This window comes from Dreissena polymorpha, chromosome 11 (genome assembly GCF_020536995.1).
Source record: "Dreissena polymorpha isolate Duluth1 chromosome 11, UMN_Dpol_1.0, whole genome shotgun sequence".
Taxonomy (NCBI): Eukaryota; Metazoa; Mollusca; class Bivalvia; order Myida; family Dreissenidae; genus Dreissena; species Dreissena polymorpha.
In genome coordinates this window covers 83,044,931-83,061,012 of record NC_068365.1, presented here as the reverse complement: position 1 = coordinate 83,061,012, position 16,082 = coordinate 83,044,931, and the positions used below count along the sequence as shown (strand labels likewise).

The following is a 16,082-nucleotide window of genomic DNA, read 5'->3' as shown; positions in this document are numbered from 1 at the left end:
GGTCGTGTTTTTCTCTTCAACCATTTGACCGATCAACATAACATTTTCGCATTAATATGAAACACGATAATAGCAACAAGTTTTGTGGGGATCATTTTTTGCTAACATATTCGCATTTGGTAGAAATTCTTAGTTTTTCGCATGAAAATCACTTCGCTGACAAGAAAAAAATTCCCATTAATACAAGTATAACAATTGATACATTCGATAGGGAATTCTGTTCTGCACATTTTGATGTATGATACTCCACAATAGGTCTAATTACAAGAATACTGCTGAGAGAAAACGCATTCGTGCTTATAGAAATTTGAACTTTAAATATCGAGTTAAAACGAACGTCGTTAGATAGCGAATAGTTGATAAAACTGTGTTTGTATCGAAGCGGTTTATTTAACTGTCACAATAACGCGTGAACGCATTTCGATGAAATTTTCACAATCATAACCAGCAAATAGAGAGGAACAATAAGAGTTTAAATATTTTGCAAGTAGATAAGTGGATATATGTCAAAATTTCTGTTTATTGGTAAAACTTGGGTTGATATGAAGAAAAGATTTTCATTTCGCAATATGATACAGTAATATTTGCATCATGCGATGGGGAATTTATTTCTGTGCATTTTGGTGTAACATACTTGATGTTTTTGTAAAACGCTGCAGTTATACGGGCAGAAAACCATATCACAACAAACACACATTTCATGAATCGTAATTTTGACCCTTCGTTGTCAGTGCAAATCGACGACGTCATTTCAATGAAACTCATCTTTCAACTTAAAGGGGTGTTTACATATCGACGATAGAAAATTGTGTTTCTTTGACAGTGGTTTAAGTGCAATATCTATAGAACCAGTTGTCCAAATTCCATAAAATTTTCACCAGATGAACCGAAATTTCGATGCGCTCATACTGGTACTATTTGTGTATACAAAATCGAACGCGCGAGTTATGAATTTTGATTTTAACGCCAAATTTTCTCGATATTTCAAATTTTCAGAACAATTGTACACATAACCATTCTATTTGTATATCATTGTAGTAGGCGCCAGTGTGCTGAACATTTTGATATATGTGGTTTGATATTTATTTTCTATATCTTCGTTGTACTAGTACAAATCACAAAACACAGTTGTGAAAAAAAATCACAGCGCGATAGTTGCTCTTTAATAAAGTTAGTGCGAAATCATATCGAGCTGCTTTCGTCAGTCGAACGTCATGAAACATTTGAGTTCTCGGAATTGAAAATAAATATTGAATTGTTCAGGCTATGTAGAAAACTAAATGGGTATACGGGAATATTTGTGCTGATGTTAAATGTTCAGTAATAAATATTTTGATGGATTACTCACATATTTGATATGATCTAGGATTATTCAGAATGATAGGTTAGTAAATCTATGTTTGACTAGATTTTTTTATATACTCGCCTTTTGTCGTTTTAACATTGACTATAAAATCTGCGTTGAGTACGCCTCATAACAAGATTTGAGACCTAAAGACCATGGATTTGCTTTAACTCGAAGGAAATACTGGATGGATTGTACGGACTCATGCTTATCAATTTTTATGCCCATTCAAGCTGTGAGTGTGAATATTTCGGCTTGTATGGTCATGAAAAAATATCATCACAAAGTCAATATTTGTTGGATTTTTGCATGGTAAGTATGATTTTTAGATTTGTCATCAAATACACATTCGATCGTAACTCAAATCATGAAGAATAAACATTTTCAATGTGCTTTTCTGTCATTCTTCGTTTGGTCGTTGAAGGGTTCGGACGTGTTTTTTCGAAGCTCTCGACGTCGTGAACTCATTATAATTTGAACTGCGCGCGTAAAGAACCGCTCAGATGCGACTTGGACATTGACCAATACGGACGTGTTTTTAAAGCGCTCTGAAAAAAGTTTTGACTTTTTAATTTTTTTTACTATGACAGAATCTTAGTTGACTGATGGTCTTTGACAAAGACAGACTTGTTTTGTGAGCTCTGAAAAAAAATTTGACTTTGAAATATTTTACGATTAAAAAGTTTCAGTTGACTTTTGAACGTGACGAAGACGGAGCGTACTTTCGTGAGCTCTGACTATTGATGAAAAGTTTTCGCGTTATAGAATAGCGACTTGGTACTCAGGTTGTTGAATGACTGGATGACTGAAGTGTTTAGGTTATTGTTATGAGATAACAACTTGACTTTGACTTGAGTTGTGAAATGAAATCATACTCTTATGCGATGATAACTTTTGAACGTTTAGTACTGACTGACAACGAATTTTTGTGAGCGTTATATATGAAATGTTTGACTTACATTAATTTTTTGAACGACTTGACTTCAATTAAGTTTGACATCGGACTGATCGGACGTGTTTTTTTAAGCTCTGGCTGTTGTGAATAATTAAATTTATGTTGTGGTATCAAACGATTGACTGTCAGTTGAGGTTCAGATGTCGAGCTGTGCGGACGTGTTCATCGAGCTGCTGTCTACAAAAAACGTGAGTACAATTTTTTTTCGTTTTACTGTTTACAAGTTGCGTGATGATGTATGATGGTTGTAATGTGTTGGGTAGAAATTACTCAGTGCTGATACAGTGTCGATATGTTGTAATGAGCGATGATAGTGGATGATGGTGGAACAGAATATTCATTGAGGTACTTTGAGGAAGCGAACATATGATGGAAAAATGTTGCAAAAATATTAAATGACAATGTATTGAATCGCTTTTGTTGATATGTATGATATTGATTAAATTGTATTTGCATGCTGTAACATTTCTATTCCATTTCAGGGGGCTGTGGTGAGTATTGTAGTATAAATTTGTTTCAATAAATCATGATGAATGAAAACTGATTTCGATTCGTTTTGTACAGGTTTACTTGTATAGAAGTGTAATGCGTTGGGTAGAAATTACTCAGTACTGATATAGTGTCGATATGTTGTGATTAGCGATGATGGTGTATGATGGTGGAACAGAATATGAGCTTCTTTGGGGAAACGAACATATGATTGAAAAAATTTGCAAACATAGTAGATAAATGATATGATATTGCTTAAATTGTATTTGCATGCTGTAAAATTTCTATTTCATTTCAGGGTGCTGTGGTGAGTACTGTAGATTGTAGTGCATATGTATAGAATTCAATAAAAGATTATGACTGAAAACTGCTTTTGATTCTTATTGTACAGTTTTAGGGATTATAAGTCTATAGCAACTCTGTCGGTTGGTGTTCATGAGTGTGAGCTTAATACAGCAATGTTTGAGTAGTACAAAAATGTTTTTCGCTTTTGTGGTCGCCAGCTGTCCGTGATCTGTAAAGTGAAAATACACAGAGCTATGAAGCATACAAATGTTTCGAAATTTTATCAATGATTGTATACTATGCATGTTTTGATTTAGTTCGTTTCAGATTTGACATGAGATGAAAACCTGACATGATTTGAACAGAGCTGGGAAACGAAAAGGTAAGTCTGTTTCATTCCACTATGAACACTTGTATTTTGACAAAAGAAGAGATAAAGTGAGTTACTTTATCATCATGGTTTCATTTAGTGAACAGAGGTAAACCTAGCTAGCTTTTCGTGTACTCTATTTTGGATGATGAGTATGTCAGTGACTTTAATTGTACGGCTAGTAAAGTATGAACATGAATGCTTTGTTCAGATTTTCAGATGTGTGCTGGCAGTTCAAGTCTGGCAGCTGGAGTGAACAGTCGTGTTTTCTGGAGCTCCAACAATATGCTAGAAGGTAAGTAACTATGTTTGTTTTGCATTGCATGTTTTTATATGTTTCAGACTTTCAAGCAGAGATGTCATGCTGACTAGAGTTGAGCACAGGGCAGTGACAAAGTGAAAGGTAAGTACTTTTGACTGAATGTTTGTTCTATGCATGTTTTGTTTCAATACATTTCAGGAGTGCTTATCCAGTGATGATATGACAGTTGGAGTGAACAGTGGAGCCAAGCAGTCTTGTTTTTGGAGCTACTCAACAAGCCTTGAAGGTAAGTTTAGAATTTCTCAATGTTAGTGAATTGAAGTACTGTCACTTGCTTTTGGACAGTCGAACAGAACAGACGTGGTTGCGAGAGCTCTCATATCTGTTGTGTTAAACTGTTTTTATGATATGTTATGTTTGTTTGTTTGTTTGTGATGTACTATTTTTCAGATGCTGATGGCAGTGATGGGTTTTCAAGCTGACCTGAACAGAAAAGCACTCATATGGTAAGTACAAAATAGTTGTTATATGGGATGTTTTGTGCATGCTTTTATGTTTTAGGTGTACTTGCTGACAGCGACGAAGACGAATCAAGAAGAGGAACATTGTTGAAAAAGTGATTGGGACTTGAAAACAGGGTAAGTGTAACACTTGTGTTTGTTTAATTTGTAACATGCGTGCTTTGCTCTGTTTCAGATTTCACATGCAGAAATTAACAGGATTTCAACTGCTGAGACACAAATCATCAAAAGTAAGGTAAGTTTTAATCCATTGATTTGAGTTGTACAATGTGTTCTTTACTTTATTTCAGATTCGAGTCACTGGTTTACACATGGAAGAAGATTTCCACGTCTGTTACTCAACTCTACAGAAGCAAGGTAAGTCGATCAAATTTTTGTTTTCATTTGTACTGCTGTAATGTGATGGTAAACTTATGCTATTTTTCATGTGTGTCATGTACAGATGGATAATTCAAGTTTGATCTGTGTTGGTTTATGTTCAAAAACGTTTTACATGTATGTGTGTTTTCAGATGTTTTGTTTCAGTTGATGTCCAGATGGCAAGCAGTACAGACGTGTTTCTTGGAGCTGCCAAACAGTGAGTACAAACGTTTTATATTTTTCAGTTGTTTACTCATAGAAGTCTGTGAAAGATGATAACAAGGGTTGAATCTATCAGCACTTGTGTCTAAAAATGCTGATGTGTGACGGTTTACTGAAAAGGGTAAATGCTAGCCAGTACTTACACTTGAGCAACCGTGGGATGTCGAACTAACTGATGATGTACTATGATGGTGAACACTTACTATGTGTATCAAAATGCTTTTGTTGATATTTACTATAGATGATTTGATATTGGTTAACATTTGTTTGCATGATGTTAACATTTCTATTTCATTTCAGGGAGCTGTGGTAAGTATTGTAGTATTAATTTGTCTCAATAAACGATGATGAATGAAAACTGATGTCGATTCTTTTTGTACAGTTTTAGGTATTAGCACTCTATACAAAACTCTGTCGGTCGGTGTTTGTGAATGTGAGCTTAATGTTTGAGTAGAACAAAAATGTCTTTACTTTTGTGATCGCCAGTTGTCTGTGATGTAAAGTGGAAAAAACACAGCTATGAAGCATACAATTGTTTCAATATTTTATCAATGATAGTGTGCTATGCATGTTTTGATTTAGTTCGTTTCAGATACGACATGACATGAAGAGTTGACAGTCGAACAGAGCTGAGCAAAGCAGAAAGGTAAGTGTGTTTCATTTTAGTATGAACACTTGTATTTTGTTTTTATATGGTATGTTTTGTGCATGCTATGTTTCAGGTGTACTTGTAGTCAGCGACGAAGACGATTCAAGAAGAGGAACATTGCTGAGAAAGTGAATGGGACTTGCAAACAGGGTAAGTGTTACAATTGTTTGTTTGATTTTTACCATGCATACTTTGCTTTGCTCTGTTTCAGATTTCACATGCAGAAATGGTCTCATAGCAGTGCCAACAGTGAATAAGGATTTCATCTGCTGTGAAACAACTCAACAGAAAGTAGGTAAGCATTGAATGAATGCACTTGAGTTGTACAATTTGATGTGATGCTTTTTTTCTGTTTCAGATTCAAGTTTCTGGTGTAGACAGAAAATGTGTTTGAAGAAGGAATTCTACTACTGTGATTCAACTCTACAGAAGCAAGGTAAGTAGAAACAAAATTTTGGTTTAATTTAACTCATGTGTTTTGCACTGCATGCTATTTTTCAGGTCTCTCATGCAGTGAGGGAAAAGAAGAAGATTTCAAGAAAAAATCACTGCTGCAACTCAGGCCTATAACAAGGTAAGTGTTTACTATATTGTATACAAAATGTTTCTCTGTTTTACTCTGTTTGAAGGTTTCAATTGCAGAGATGTTGCAGAGATGTTTTGACAGCTTGTGACAGAAAAGAAATTCAGCAGCTGTGTATCGACTGTAGCCACGAGGTAAGTCGAAACAAATATACTGGTTTGTATGTTATGTTGTTATGCCCTTCTATGTTTCAGACTTACATTGCTGTGACTGTTCCACAGTGGGTCAAAAAAGAGACGAATACAGGTTTCAAGAAGAAAATTGGCTGTTGAAAACCTGCACAAAATATGAGGTAAGTAAACTATTCTTTTGGTTTGTTTTGTGCTTTGTTATGCTTAACTATTTTTCAGATTGGAGTGGTGGGTCGTTACAGAGCAGACTTTTGGACAACTGAGAAGTTAAACAACAGAAAATGATTCAAGATCAGCTAGGTAAGTCTGGATTATTATGCATTGCTAAATGTTTTTTCATTCCAGTATGGCTGTGGTAAGTACACTAACTTTCTATAATTTCATATTGAACTGTTTTGATGACTTGTATTCTGCATTGTAAAATGTCTGTTTTTCATTTCAGTATCCTGTGGTAAGTACACTAACTTTCTATAATTTCATATTGAAATGTTTTGATGACTTGTATACTACTATGCAATGCTTAATGTTTTTTTTTTCATTTCAGTAGCCTGTTGGTAAGTACACTAACTTTCTATAATTTCATAGTGAACTGTTTTGATTACCTGTATTCTGCATTGTAAAATGTGTTTCTTTTTCATTTCAGTATGGCTGTGGTAAGTACACAAACTTTCTTTAATTTTCATATTGAACTGTTTTGATGACTTGTATTCTACTATGCAATGCTTAATGTATTTTTTTCAGTATGGCTGTGGTAAGTACACAAACTTTCTATAATTTCATATTGAACTGTTTTGATGACTTGTATTCTACTATGCAATGCTTAATGTATTTTTTCAGTAGCCTGTTGGTAAGTACAATTGCCTTCTTTAATTTTCATATTGAACTGTTTTGATGATGTGTATACTGCTATGCAATGCTTAATGTTTTTTTCATTTCAGTATGGCTGTGGTAAGTACACATACTTTCTATAATTTCATATTGAACTGTTTTGATGACTTGTATACTGCTATGCAAATGTCTGTTTTTCATTTCAGTAGCCTGTGGTAAGTATACTAACTTTCTATAATTTCATATTGAACTGTTTCGATGATTTGTATACTGCTATGCATTGCTAAATGTTTTTTTCATTTCAGTATAGCTGTGGTAAGTACACTAACTTTCTTTAATTTTCATATTGAACTGTTTTGATGACTTGTATTCTGCTATACAAAATGTGCTTTTTTTAATTTCAGGTCAGCAATGGTAAGTATATTGTGTTTCTTTATGTATAATTTTGTATACATATTGTTTTTTTCATCATAGCATGTTTTTTATATTTATGCTTTGTGTAAGTAAAATGTTCATAAATCATTCTTATCTTTAAACTAAAAATGTATTTTGATATGCAAAATGTCTGTATGATTTCAGTTGCCAGAGGTGAGTACCATAACAGTTGAAAAGTTAGTTTTGTTTAGTTAAAGTTTTGGTTCACAGTTTTGTTTGTTATTTGGCAAAATTTACATGTATGCATTGAGTCTTGATTTCAGCTCGATTGTGGACTGAAGAAGATTGCCAGCAGAGGGATTGGATACAAAATACAAAGTAAGTACTGAGTTTCTTACTAAAAGTTTTGAGTTGTATTCATTGTGTGTTAATATGCTATGATTGCTATGAACATGGCTTTTGTATTTCAGCGAAGACAACATAGGTAAGTAAAATTGTTATTTGTTTCAAGTTTACTGTTATAGTTCAATATTGTGTTTATAAATTGTAAGTTGTACAAACACATTCAAAAGTTTCTGATTATGCTTTCGATTTCATTTTAGCTTTACTGCTGGACGAGTGTTCTCAACTACTAGACGAGTCAGGTTTACTACCAGGCGAGCAGTGACAACAAGGCGCCTTTGTGGAAACAACACAACAAAAAAGTGAGTATGAGTTGAAATTGTTTTTCTGTATGTTACACTTAAATGCAAAATTGTGCACATAAACTGTAAGTTGTACAAACACAGTGAAAGTTTCTTATCATGCTTTCTATTTCATTTCAGCTCTACTGCAAGACGAGCAGTGACAGCAAGGCGCCTGAACATGCAACACAATACAAAAAAGTAAGTATCAGTCAAACAGTTGGTAGAGTTGTGTGTTTTTTTTAGAACTTTGTGTTTACTTTTTCATTTGATACATGGTATATTACACATGCATGCTTTTTATCATTTCAGGCTGTTTACTTTCATCGTTTACTGTTTAACACAATTGCTTTTCTATTTTCAGTGCCAATTTGCAAACCTTGATGTGGACACCGAGTAGTCAATACATACGTGTGGCGTATAGCTGCGACAAAACCGTGGGTCCATCGCACCGATAACTTGAACATTGGCCCGTGTATGGACATCAGTGCAACTTTGTGAATCCATGTATCTTTGTGAATCCATGTAACATTGCGAATGTGTGTCGATCGAAAAATGTGTACATTCTGAACTGAAACGAACTCGGTGTTGCAAGTGGCAAGTGTTGACAGTGTGTATGTTTATGTTTATGTTTTTACATGAAAACTAAAGGAGATTGTTCTCCTACCTTTTTTTTCCTTGTTTTATTGCGCTGGCCAGCAATATTGATGTATTGATGTATGTGTTTGTGTTTAAACTATGCAATACCAAAATCAAACAAAAAATAAACATTAACAGTCATTAACTGTGTTTGGGCGGCCGAGGGGTTTAAGACTCCACAAGTGTGAAGCGCACTGATAGCACTTGGGGGTGAACACCTCGGTATTTCGGTGCTAAAATGTTTTCACGGTGCTTATCTTGACGCACTGTTAAGACTACCAACCAGTTAATGATTGCTTCATCTTTAAACAAAAAGTAAGTCTCTACTTTGGCACAAGAGACTCCAAGTACCAAATACCAACAATTAAAAAGCAGACGTTTTTCAAAACTATGATCGCTGAGATTGATAGTCAGATGGAGTCCTGCCCAGTTAGCTGTGTAGCGGTCTAGGGCGGGGTTGCAAGTCAATACGAAATGAGGCGCTATAAAGCAACTCGTCCCCGTTATGACCGTCAATACTTTCGACACTATCTGGGAATCCTTTCAACACCACATTGTTGCGCTGTTGGAAGGGTGGTAGGCACGCATGGTGACATGCCTGTGCTTTGCTATGCGACACCATGGTATTTTCGTACGGTGACACGAAATATCTTAATCTGGCTCTCTCAGAAACGCAGGCACGCGTTGACCGAACCTGACCGATGACCGAGCAATAACATTTCTATTAAGTGCTTCAATGCACAAAGTCTGCTAGGGCTGGGGTGGGAAGGCGACTTCTCTTGTACTCAGACAAGAGGAACGGTCACAAGTCCGTGAAAACGCCGAGTGACACCACTAGCTTTCAATCGTACAAAGCAAAAAACTTTCAAACTTTAGTTTGAGGTGAAATGATAAAAAAACTATATAAACAACTAACCGTTATAAGATATTTGCCATATGGACACAAACTATGCTACTCAATGTTGCGTTGAACATTAATTGCGCCTTACGAACTACTCGTGTTGAAACTAACATTGAGTGACTCGTAAACTTAAAGCAGTTACTCGCTTTTGACTGCATACACATTTTGTACAACGGCTCGTTATTGGTATAACTTGTCTTTCAATGAGGAACGTCTATTGATGTTGTAGAATATTCGAATAAAAACACACAACATAAATGACGTTAGGATATTATTTTGACTTTCGATATGAGGTGATATGATGAAAAAAAGTATATACATCGGTCTGAGAGACTTTCATGACATTCTCAGAATTGCTAGCACAATTGATAAAAACCCTAAACGCAGTTTTATGACTTTCATTGTATGGTCATTAACTTTGAAATACTGCAAAGCAATCCCAATTAAAAACCTTACGCTACACTACAGTCTACAACCGTATTTGAAACTCAACAACTCGAATGTTCTCATTTTGAAACGACAGTAAGTTACACAACTGCTTGAATATTTTGAAAAGCAGTATCGCTTCAACGCTATGATTTGGTTGTGAGATGTAATATATAGTATAGTAGCATCAATGTTACAGACCTGTAAGCACATTCATACACCTGCTTGAATATTTTGGAAAGCAGTGTCGCTTCAACGCTGCTAAAACGTTTTAGCTTGTCGCTAGCTAGCTTGTATGTTTAATTTGATTGTGAAATGTAGTCGAGATTGGTGTGTAGCAATGTATAGTAAAGGTGTTGATGTTTCAAATCAGTAGGCACAAACACATGCTTTCAACGGGCACATGCGACTAAATTCGTATCACGACAAAACGGGTTAAACATACGCTATAATATATCTCTATGTTAGCACCACAGATGAGGTTGTCAATAGCTTGCGTTGTTGATTTGGTCGTGAGATGTAGTCATGATTGGTATGTATTGTATAGTAGAAGACAATTCTCAGCAGGAGGTGGTCTGCAAACACTACAATGCAATTTTGCAGTTTGATACGAACGTGTTTTGTTCACGTGTAGTTGGTATAAAAATCTGTCGTGTCTGATCAATCTAACATATTTGGTAAAATAACACAGTTGGAAGGCCGTAGCATATCTAAGGTTGTGCTATGTTACAGCTCCACTAATAGTTATTCGTCTTGCAAGATACTGGAACAGATGTCCACGTGTTATTGTATATTATCTGATTTAGGATATTTTTGAGAAATTATGCAACAGAACATTTCTGCAAAATGTGAAAAATATTTATTTGAATGGGATTTCTGAGGTTTAGCCATCGCCGAAAGGCCAATGTTTCTTTGTTAATGAATGGCAAAAGTAAAGGCTATATGGTTTGCTAGTATGCTAGTCCGTATTGCATATTGCAAGGTGGTAAAGCGGCTCTTTTCATTTTGCTGTGAAAAGAACGGTCACAAGCCCGTATAAAACGTTGAGTGACACCTCTTGATCATGTAGCTTGTATGAAACGTGTTAACACAACCACAGTAGTTCAACGCAGAACGCTTTTCCTTCTTCGAGGGAGAAGAAATCTGGGTGCAAGTCCCGGCTTTGGTTATAACACAAATACTCGCTGCTCAGTTGCAATATTCATACTCTTACACAGTCAATATAATCTCGGGACCAAATGCCACTAGGCTCGATTTCTAGTTGCTGCACTCTTGATTAAAATGAACCAACAAATTGCAATTGAGTACATGATTGAAATGTACCAGTAATTATTCGCTTATCGGTATGTAGCAAAACTATTTGACCAATCTACGTTATAACCAACACAGTTCAAATTGAACGCTTGAACATTCGCTGATAAAAGACACGCAAAAGCTATTAAATTCTGAAATGATTCACACTCCTACACAGGCAATTTTATCGCGGGACCAAATACCCATAGGCTCGATTTCGAGTTGCTTTTAACCTGCAATGAAAAAACAGACAATTTACTCTTATAAAGCAATAAAGTCTGGTCGCTCAATGACGTAATCATTTCGAAATTACTTTCGAAAAAAAAAACAACGAAAGGGGATTCCCCATGATGTGATGATATAACTGTATTAAACTCGCGACAAATACCTTGTATACAAGTCAGCTTATAAAGTATTCTTAGTTTCAAAGGGGCATATCAACGATTTATACGATAATGCATTTATGACTATTAATATCTTTACTAAAATAACATATTATTTCCTCTATAGGCTACATGCTTCTGGATATAATTGCTTATTAGTGCCCGTATTTAAATGCATACAATTTATATGACTGATGTATCGTTAATATATGTAACGTTGGATCGGCATTTGAAAAATATCGTTTTAGTTTTAGGCACTCGAAATAAACATTTTAAACTGTGATTGTCAGACTATTATTCGTAACCGTACTACCAAAGCATGTTATATGTATGTATTGCATGTTAATTTATCGATTTCATATAAAGTCGGTTTTTTTATAAATATGTTCAATTTATGCTCATTATAATTTCACTCTCATTGATTGTGTATACACATGTTGATAAAGTTGTGCTAAGCACTAATGTAAAGTAAATATATTGTTTATAATCAAACTTTTAGAAAGCGCAGAAATTCAGTTATACAATCTTAAATAATGTTGTATGCACGAAGAATAACTCTAATTCAATGCAAACTTTCAATATAATTGAGTTGCGCATACTGGCAGAAAAAAACGTGCTTTTGTTTTTATTGAAGTCTCAATCCTAAGTGCTAAGTGTTGTATTTAAAACTTAAATTTTATAGATATACTGTACAATAGTGCAGACACAGTCAAGCAACACAGTAATCCAAATGGTCAACAAGTGAACACACCTAGAACAAATTATCGGTTAATCACGAAACGTCATTCGTTGTATTATCATTAATGACTGACTTGGGCACGAGGTTTAAATGATGTTGATTTCAGACATGTTTGTATTCAACTTGACTGGCTATTATAATTTGTTTATATTATATGGACGTAATTATGAATTGTGTCTTTGTAAATTTATTTAATATCATGTGTTTTTTAGATAAGATTTTTTAGAACTTATTAGCAGGAGAGAAATTGTACTAGTATCTTATTCATAAAGTGACCATTTGTGTATGCATTACAGGGCTTCAAACTTTAAATAACAATAATTAAAGATGGTTTTCCGCCTTGGAAATGTCGATGGCTTTTGAGGTTGAACCCGGTCGTTAGGTTAGTCCAATATGCACATTCATATTATTCAATACGTTAATATGGCATGCATTGGAAAGCACACAGCATGCTATTATTCGGTTAGATGGACAACGACAGCTGTAGGCTGTCATAGATCTGGTTTGCGGAATATTGTTTAGCACAATAAGTGGTTATTGCGTTCTGAATTATGTTTCAAACAAACACAGAACTAACAGTTTTACTTTAAATGAAACCTTGAAACCTTTGCATGACCTAGCGGCATTTTACTCTCAATGAAGCCAAATGTATAACTGAATGCCTATATATATTAATACAGCTTATGTTTGATAGTCGTGGTTAAATTTAGTGTGAACACATACGTAAAATTAATGTCCCTCTGATAAGTCTGTATTGAATAATTTCGAAGTTGACTTAAAGTATCGACATAAGTGCAATAAAGACACTTATTTTTTTATTATTTGCGATCAATAATGTATGTCATCATTTGACAATATGTTTTTGTGTTGTTAGTTTGCTTCATTTTTTAACAGTATAAACGTGTATTGTGGTGAGAGTTAAAACAAATTCGTGTAAAAAAAATGTGTGGATAAATTAAATTTGCTACACTAAGAACAAATTTAAATAAGAATTGTTGTCTTCAAGTTCTCTCGAATATTGAAACGTCAGGTCCTGCAGCTTGTTTATTTATTTATTGTTTATTCAATATAAGGCATATAATGTATACATGTTTATGATCAAAAACAAAGTGATACTATGTAGCAGCAACAATGTTCAAACATGTTACAAACGATTGCTCATATATACTTTTTGACCTTGTGGTTACCTTTTGATGTAAAAAAAAGTTAATATGTATTTGTTTGCTTTAGTTGTTTGTGATAGGTGTTTATTTTTTTAAAGAAAAAAAAAACACAGAATAGTTATGAATACTGATGAGTTGCATAAAGTGGGTAGAAAGCATACTGGACTTGTTCATGAAAGTTTAATGTTTTTTCCATTTTTGTTCAAATATATGAATTGTATCCTTGTTTAGGGAATATCTGTTTCAATTTGAATCTCCAGTTTTAAATAATTGATAAAATAGTTCATTGTTGGTACTTGTTTTCTGTTTTTCATGCTGAATATAAAATATTTAATTAATATGATTATGTAATTCACAACGTTATTAACATAATGTATTTTGAAGGTATTTACCCCCAATCTGATGCCTAAGAGAGATAGTTTAACATTTAATTATTGTTTCTCTAGAAAGGTTTTCAATTGATTCCAAAGATGTTGAATATGTTTACACTCACCCGAAAATGTGTTATATTGGTTCAATATATTCACTACACATATCAAATAGATTTGTGTTGGATATGTTGCACTTAATAAGATATTTATTTGTAGCTATAACTCTCTGGGTGTATTTATATTGAAAATGTCTCAGTATGCTATCAGTAATTGATGTATATGGCATTTCCCCAAGAAAGTTTTGACATTTAGTTTGAGCTTTAGATATTTCGGAAGGATGTTTCATTTGAAGTGTTTAAAATATTTGATTGTTTTGTTATGTTTTGCAATTATGTTTTCTACGAAAGTTGTTTAGGTATATGGGGTGTTATTTGTATTGATAACAGTTTTAATATGTATGGGTATACTTTTGATCAATGTGTAGTACATCAAGAAATTACTTGTATGTATTCCGAATATGTAGCATAAGTTATCAAAAGAATAGAAGTCGTTTATTCTGTAGTCGTATAATCGCTCTGCATATGTTGTATTTCGTTCGAACCAATTTGTATAGAAAAACGTTTTATTATAAGTAGTGATGTCTTTATTGTTCCATAGAATGATTTTACTGTTTATTTTGGTTTCTAAATTATGAGTAACTTTACACCATGCCGATAGAACATTCGATAGAAATATGTTTTTGGTTGAAATTTCGTTTAAGATATTGTTGTCGATATTACATTCAAAGAGTAAGGCGTCACCATATGTTTTAAGGATTTCCTGGAAGCATAATGTTCATTTACTCGTATTGGTGTTATCTAAATATCTTTTAACCCAACTGCATTTAATTGCAGTCAGGAATGAATCTATATCCGTAAGTCTGATACGTCCATATTTTACTGATTGAATTAATTTAGTTCGCTTAATTTTATCAGATTTATCGTCCCATATGAAATTAAATATTTCTGATTTTATATCTTCAATTATGTCATTTGGTGGGCTTGGGAGAACTGTTAGTGTATATATTAATTGAGGGAGTGCAAACGTTTTCACCACGGTGTTTTTTCCGATTAGTGTAAGTTTTCGATGGTGCCATGATTTTAAACTATTTTTAATTTTGTTATTTAGGCAATAGTTTTTTTTAGAATTGTTTCATTTTCATTGTTTGTAAAGGTTATTCCTAACGTTGTTGCTTCATCTGATGTCCAGTTGAATTTCATTTATTTTTTAAGATGAATATTATTTTGTTTAAATTTACCTACTCGTAGCGATTGCATTTATTATTGTTTAGTTTAAGACCAGATGCCATTCCAAAAAGGGTTAGCGATTCTATAAGATTATCGAATGAGGCACTACTGTCATTTACAAAATAAGTTGCATCGTCAGCAAATAGGGACTGTCTAATTTCTTCGTCGGGTTCTAGCGATATTCCCTTTATATATTTATTTGATTGGATATTGTGTGATAGATGCTCGATGCATATACTAATATAATAGCGAGGATTAAAGTGGGCATCCTTGTCTTACCCCTCGTTCGATGTTAAAAATGGTAATATTTTTTTTATTCTGTTTGATATACATTTAGTTACTAATAGGGCGCCAGTTTGGTAAGTTTTTTTCCAGGTTTTGGAATGAGTGATATTATACCTTGTGTTTGTAGCGTAGTTAAGTTTTCGTTGTTTAATGAATAGTTAAGTGAATTAATTAGATGTATTTTTATATCATTCCAGAATATATTATAAAATTCGATTGTGATGCCATCGGATCCTGGACTTTTGTTTTTTTGCATTTCTTTAAGTGCTAATCCACATTCATATTCATTAAGTAATCCATCGCACATTAGTTTTTCCTCTTGATTTAAAGCATGATTATTTTTTTTAAAGAGGGTGTTATTTTCAACATGTTTTCGTTTATAGAGGGTTTCGAAAATTGAACGTTGTTTTTCTAGTATTTGAGTTCTGTTTGTTATATCTTCGCCATTGACTACTTATTTATGTACAGTTTGTCGTTCATTTCTCCGTTTTTCGATGTTTGCGAAGTATTTTGTTGTTTTTTTTCATTGTGTTTAACA

The 16,082-nt window shown here is 33.8% G+C and overlaps 3 long non-coding RNA genes across 6 annotated transcripts; all 3 read left to right on the top strand.

The window, feature by feature from the left end:
- Positions 1 to 3,293: 3,293 nt before the first annotated feature.
- On the top strand, positions 3,294 to 4,343 carry LOC127851815 (uncharacterized). 3 transcript variants are annotated; one of them, XR_008035976.1, is made up of 4 exons: positions 3,294 to 3,456; positions 3,656 to 3,739; positions 3,905 to 3,992; positions 4,268 to 4,343. It is a non-coding gene; the product is annotated as an uncharacterized LOC127851815 (long non-coding RNA). The 3 variants fall into 3 exon arrangements; XR_008035977.1 differs by lacking the exon at positions 4,268 to 4,343 and adding an exon at positions 4,157 to 4,232; XR_008035975.1 differs by lacking the exon at positions 4,268 to 4,343 and having other exon boundaries at positions 3,905 to 4,240.
- An 88-nt stretch (positions 4,344 to 4,431) lies between these two features.
- LOC127851101 (uncharacterized) lies at positions 4,432 to 5,824 on the top strand. 2 transcript variants are annotated; one of them, XR_008035666.1, is made up of 3 exons: positions 4,432 to 4,584; positions 4,753 to 4,804; positions 5,110 to 5,824. It is a non-coding gene; the product is annotated as an uncharacterized LOC127851101 (long non-coding RNA). The 2 variants fall into 2 exon arrangements; XR_008035665.1 differs by having other exon boundaries at positions 4,739 to 4,804.
- A 1,623-nt stretch (positions 5,825 to 7,447) lies between these two features.
- On the top strand, positions 7,448 to 9,154 carry LOC127850931 (uncharacterized). The gene is made up of 4 exons (XR_008035564.1): positions 7,448 to 7,753; positions 7,978 to 8,079; positions 8,200 to 8,259; positions 8,423 to 9,154. It is a non-coding gene; the product is annotated as an uncharacterized LOC127850931 (long non-coding RNA).
- The last annotated feature ends 6,928 nt before the right edge of the window (positions 9,155 to 16,082 follow it).